At 46.2% G+C, this 6,657-nt stretch overlaps 1 pseudogene; it reads left to right on the plus strand.

The window, feature by feature from the left end:
- The first annotated feature begins 4,712 nt into the window (after positions 1-4,712).
- LOC113409169 lies at positions 4,713-6,650 on the plus strand (annotated as a pseudogene).
- Positions 6,651-6,657: the final 7 nt, after the last annotated feature.

The raw sequence follows: 6,657 nt of genomic DNA on the forward strand, positions 1-6,657 counted from the left end.
ATGGGCAGCGGGGACTGCGGGAACTGTGGGATAGCTGCCCACAGTGCACCGCTTCCAATATCGACGCTCGCCCCGTTAGTGTGGACTCACAAAGTCGAATTACTGTCCTTAGTGTGTCCTTAGTGTGGACACACACGTTCGACTTTGCAATATCGATTCCACATATTCGATTTAAGTAAAATCGAATTACCCTCGTAGTGTAGACATACCCTTAAAGACTCTGTTAGTCTTAAAGGTGCCACAGGACCCTCTTGTCTTAAACATGTGAGGCCAATAGAAATTCTATTTAAGCCTGTTATCGGTTATTTCTACTCCTAAATGTCCAGTAAATGGGCACTCATGGGCTAACTGCAGCAACTCTGTTCCGTATTTATCAAGCACAAGCACTTGCTAATCTCACCAGGATGCCTCTTTTTACCTCTGGGAGCCGCTGAGTTCAACAAACCGCCAAGAAAAAAAATCTACCCTTCCCTTCCCCAGCCAGGTAGTATTCTGAGCAGCAACCCTCTCCTGGTGCAAGGAAGGGTCAGCTTGTTGAGCCTGAAACTCCTTTTAAGTTTCACTTAAGTTCAGAGCAGACTCTGGTAAGACAGTGGAATTTTCAAACCTCTCCTCTGAGGACAGGCTGCTACCTTCAGCTGACAGAGGACTGAGGGTATTTCCCTCCCCCTCACAGCCCTCCCTGCTGTCCACAGATAAAGCAGGTGAGGCAGATCTAGACTCTTTCTGGCTATGAGTTATGACATTAGCCTGCTTGCACATGGCTAAAATATTATTGCCTATTAAAATATCCACAGGAAGCAGATTTCTGATGTCTACATCTCCCTTAAAATCCTCCCTCTTGAGGTGAGCCTTACCCAGAAGTACAGTTACACCAAATTCAGCCAAAGCTAAAATATTTGAACTCTTACTAAGGAGTTTATCTTCCTTCCTTACCAACCTTTCCTTGACCTTAATGACTTGGGACACTGTGTCCCTCCTTACAGTCTCTGCCATTTACTTTAGTAGCCTTAATAAATTCTTCATCACCTTCCCAAGACTCAGTCTTAATATAGTTCACTGGGTCTTCCACCTTCTCTGCTGGTACATTTGTGGCTATGGTAGCAACACTCACATTGCGGGGGTGGATCGTGGGGTTTCTTTAAGTTTGGGGCAATTTGGTTTTATATGGCCAGGAGCCCTATAGAAACAGCAGACTACCTGCCTTCCCTTAAGGTAGGAGGTTTTAAAACCTGGGTCCCTTGGTTTGGTTTTTTTTTTTTTTGTTGTTAAATCAAAGTTGGGATTAAGTTTATGCCCAGACCTCTCTTCCCTCTTAACCTGGGGAACAGGGAGACTTCCCTTCCCCTGGGATTTATGCCCTCCATCAATCCTTGATTTAACATATTCATCAGCAATTTCTGCAGCCTCCAAAAGGGTGGAAGGTTTTTTGTCACCGATGGCTGCTTGTTCCTCATCTGTAACTATCCATAGCAATTGCTCCTGGGCCATCAGATCAAACAGTTTTTCATTATCACCTTCAGCCCCTACCCCCATTATCCATTGTCTCATAAAATTACACATATTCAACATGAGTGATGTAATCAAACGTTTTAGGATCTCTGTACTTCAATCGATAGGTTTCAGGGGTAATCGTAAACCTTTCCAGCTCACCAGAGGGACTAGTACTTATGGCATTTTTTTTTTCAACATCACCAGTAACACATTGCAGCAAACAGCTTTATTGATTGAGACCTCAGCAGGGCTTTAAATCAACGGAATATTGCAGACCACAGCAAGAAGTGTTAAGCAGGAAGCCTGGTGAGTGACAGTTACAGGACAAGGAGGCGAAGGCTCCCTTCTCAGCCCCTGACATCCCCGCTGTTGGGAGAAGACTGCAAACCCCAAGTGATAAGGGCAGGAGTCTGGATGAAAACACACCTCTAATTTCCTAAACACACAAACCGTTGCAGGGGGGAAATCAGCCCTACAGCAAAGAGCTGGTGGGTAGTGCAAAGAAACTGGTATTGCTGAGCTGTAAGTGTGATAACATTATGTCACAACTAGACAGGCAACTTTTTTATTTTATAGTTCAGTTTGTGTTTTTGAGCGTTATTGACTTGAGATGTTTATTATTTTTATGTAAAAGACTATCTGATGCCTGTTGTATAATAAGATTGATATTTAAAATAATAATACCAACAATAATAATAGTGTGTGCATTTATTAAGCCATGTAGCTTTCTTATACAGTAAATGCACGCACACAGACACTCCTCCTGAGAGACTGTGACATAGCGTGCTGGTACAGGTGCAGTGCAGATGTGGATACAGATAAAACATGAGTGCGGATCCTGGACAAAATGATTATTAGAGAACCTAACTGTCAGGGTTCCTTCCCCACTCTGAAATCTAGGGTACAGATGTGAAGACCCGCATAAAAGCCCCCTACGCTTATTTCTACCAGCTTAGGTTAAAACCTGGTACGCTGCCACCACCAAGTGATTTAACAAGAAAACAGGGAAAGGACCACTTGGAGTTCCTCTTCCCCCAAAATATCCCCCCAAGCCCTTACACCCCCTTTTCTGGGAAGGCTTGAGAATAATATCCTAACCAATTGGTTACAAAGTGGTCAAAGACCCAAACCCCTGGGTCTTTGGACAATGGAAAAATCAGTCAGGTTCTTAAAAGAAGGATTTTATTAAAAAGAAAAGGTAAAAATCATCTCTGTAAAATCAGGATGGAAAATAACTTTACAGGGTAATCAGATTCAAAGAGCCCAGAGGAACCCCCTCTAGCCTTAGTTTCAAAGTTACAGCAAAACAGGGATATCTCCCTTTAGCAAAGGGAACATTCACAAGTTGAGAAAAACAAAGATAAACTAATACGCCTTGCCTGGCTATTACTTACAAGTTTGAAATATGAGAGACTTGTTCAGAAAGATTTGGAGAGCATGGATTGATGTCCGGTCCCTCTTAGTCCCAAGAGCGAACACCCACCAAAACAAAGAGCACAAACAAAAGCCTTCTTCCCCCCCCCTCCGGCCCCCCCCCCAAGATTTGAAAGTAGCTTGTCCCCTTATTGGTCCTTTGGGTCAGGTGTCAGCCAAGTTACCTGAGCTTCTTAACCCTTTACAGGTAAAAGGATTTTATAGTATTATATACAGGAGGGTTGTTACCCTTCCCTTTATAGTTATGACACTAACAAAAAATAAATCTGATGCATTGGGGACCAAAGTCTTTTGGATAGAGGTGGATGTGATTGATAATTTGGTTGGAGATGGGGGAAGTAGAGAGAGGAAAAGGCATTTACCCTGTCTAGTGTAGTATCCCCTCTTTATCTGGACCCAATGCTAGCACAGGACATCCACCAGAGACAGGCATAGAACATGGAACACAGAACATGCAGCACAGAACACTGAACACAGACTTTGTCGTGACACTATAATCATGATATTTCTGCAACTCTTCAGCTGGTACCAGCTCTCCTGATGTTCCAGTTCGGAGACTGAAAGATAGAAGCTTAGAAACAAATTAGCACAGTGCTCCCACCACGGCAGACCCTGCTCGATTGAGTTGTACCCATTTCCCTCCGGGGTTTTATCTATGCCACCCAGGGTTTTTTCTAACTTTATTTCTTGCGCGGGAGTCAACTCGGTCTCTGCCACAGTGTGTCCGGTACTTGGGGCTGCCCCACCCCCTGCGGGCGCAGGCCCATAGTTTTGGACCACCCTCCGGACTGCTGCAACACAGTGTCTGGGGTCCGGCCATCCAGGGTCAGGATCCAGGAGATCCAGATCATACCAGATATCCCCATCCCAATCATCATATGGTCCCACACACCCCTGGGCTTTCACCCCAACGGTGGTGACCCGGGCTGAATAAGCCCCCCGGACTCTGTTCTCCCAGGCGGACCCCTCCAGGACCAGATCCTTCAGGCAGGTAACTGCCTGGCTCAGAGCGGCATTCTCTACTTCCACCCGCTCCCGCTCCTCCTCTGCTGCCGCCACCTGTACTGCAGCTACAGCGAGGGAAGACGCCTGGACGCTAGAGGTCAAAGCCTGCACCTTCCACATATCCCATTCCTTCTCCAACGCATGAATTGTACTCCCAGGTGGAACCTGGCATCCAGGGGTCTGCCCCTTTCTTTTGGAGCCATTCTAACAACACCCCAGGTGACAATGGCGCTCCCCAAGCGGGAGTCTCTTCTCGCTCGGGCTGCTTCGCCTTTTCTTTCCCCTTGCCCCACACTGGCATACTTAGCAGTGGCGTCCTTTTCTCCCTGCAGTGGGTTGCTAGCCTACCACCTTTTAAACAGGCTCGAGCTGGACCCGCTCAAGGAGCTATTAGGGGGCACCAGGGGATTTACACCTAATTTTCTCCCTTGCCCTACACCGGCACTCAACAATGGCGTCCTTTTCTCCCTGCAGTGGGTTGCTAGCTTACCACTTTTTTATGCAGGCTCGAGCCAGATCCACTCAAGAGACTACTGGGGGGCATCAGGGAACCCCTACTCTTGGGTCAAATCCTCCACTAAGTTGCCTGCATTCTCCACCAGTAGTGTTACCCGAAATTGGGCCAGCTAGTAGGCTTAGGGAGAACTAATGACCCACCAGAGTTTGGCAGAAAGCAGCACGTTTATTATACTGATAGCTAAGCTCAAAAGAAGTGTGTGTTTGGGGGTGGCACATTCACACTCGCATACTCACGCTCCCAGGACAGGCACGCACTGGACATGTCAGGATCCTTCAAGGTAAGTGTCCCACAGCGCAGCGATGGACGGTGCAATGAAGATAAGTCTTCCCGAGGCACAATGAAATGCAATGCGGCAAACCACTGGCCAGGCGGTCCGGGCGAAGGGCCTTTACGGGAGGTACAAGCTTGTGAGTGCACTCCTGAGCACATGGCCTCTTCCCCTTTTAAGGACCTGCTCCTCATGACCTGGAATTAGAGATGACTTGCCCCGTCTGGTTGGTCACACTCCACCTCAGGCAGCGTCCATGCATTGGGTGTGTGATCGCTGCCTAATTAGAGTTCCAGGCACCTTGTCTACCTGGTATCAGAGGGGTAGCCGTGTTAGTCTGGATCTGTAAAAAGCAACAGAGAGTTCTGTGGCACCTTTAAGACTAACAGATGTATTGGAGCATAAGCTTTCATGGGTGAATGCCCACTTCGTCGGATGCATGTAATGGAAATTTCCAGGGGCAGATATAAATATGCTGGCAAGAATCAGTCTGGAGATAACGAGGTTAATTCAATCAAGGAGGGTGAGGTCCTCTTCTAGCAGTTGAAGTGTGAACACCAAGGGAGGAGAAACTGCTTCTGTAGTTGGCTAGCCATTCACAGCTCTTCTGATTTTCCAGCTGTTCAAGCAGCCCATTCATTCCACAAGCATTCCAGGAAGGAGCGGGAGGGAGAAAGCCACTTCACAGGTATTCAAAGAGGGAGAGGAGACAAAAGGGGGGAGGAGAGGGAAGGAAAGTATAACTGACCTTTTGAGCATACAGGCCATGTGTTACACTACAAGATTTGTTGCAAGTATATAACACTGGTAGAAATAATGATTTGCATGATTATATTTTAATTAGATAATGTCACAGGCCGAAGTGTTCCTTTACCTGAACAGGCTAGCCTGTCCTCAGAACCAAATTCTACCCCTTTACAGCCTGTGCAACCCTGGTGACTTCAGTGGGGTTGTGTGGGGTATCAGGGCAGAATTGTGCCTAGATACTTACTAAAAAATAGGATTGTTGGATTGTATTAAATTCTGTGCTCTTAAACAGGTCACCTCATGATGAATACTTCAACTGAGTCCAATCTTCTCTCTACTTTTGATGATTATTATTAACCTGAGTTGGGCTCCGTCTGCAGCACAGAGAATATCAAGATCTTTGGACCAGTATTTTTTCCAGTCCTTTACTGTGTGGTGTTCATGTTTGGCTTGGTGGGAAACAGCTTGGTCATTTGCGTTCAGATAGTTTGCAAGAAACTGACCAGCATGACTGATGTGTATTTGCTGAACCTCGCCATCGCTGACCTGCTTTTTGTTTTCTCCCTCCCCTTCCTGGCTCATTATGCTTCAGACCAATGGACTTTTGGAAATGCAATGTGTAAAACAATATGTGGAGTTTACTACATTGGCTTCTACAGCAGCATATTCTTCATAACTTTCCTGAGCATAGACAGGTACTTAGCCATTGTCCACACTGTGTATGCTCGGAAAGTTTGAACAACCCTGCTCAGCATTGTTATAAGCCTCGCCATTTGGTCAGTGGCCATTTTAGCTTCAATACCAAATATTTTCTTTATCCAAGAACTTAATGAAGATGGCAGTGTGAAGTGTGCTCCTTATTACCAAGATAATAGGGCTACTTGGAAACTTTTAATCAATTCTAACGTCAATGTTTTGGGCCTCTTGATCCCGCTTGGCAGTCTCATTTTCTGCTACTCCCGCATCATGAAAATCTGCAGAGATGCGTGAACCGAAACAAGTATAAAGCAATGAAGCTGGTTTTCGTTGTTGTAGTTGTGTTTTTCCTCTTCTGGGCACCCTTCAACATTGCGCTTTTTCTGGACTCTTTGCGAAGCCTGCTCATCATAGATGACTGCGAGATGAGCAAAAGCCTAGACCCAGCCCTGCAGGTGACTGAAACCATCTCCTTCATCCACTGCTGCCTGAA

This window comes from Terrapene carolina, unplaced genomic scaffold (genome assembly GCF_002925995.2).
Source record: "Terrapene carolina triunguis isolate 2854851 unplaced genomic scaffold, T_m_triunguis-2.0 Scaffold30404, whole genome shotgun sequence".
NCBI lineage: Eukaryota > Metazoa > Chordata > Testudines > Emydidae > Terrapene > Terrapene triunguis.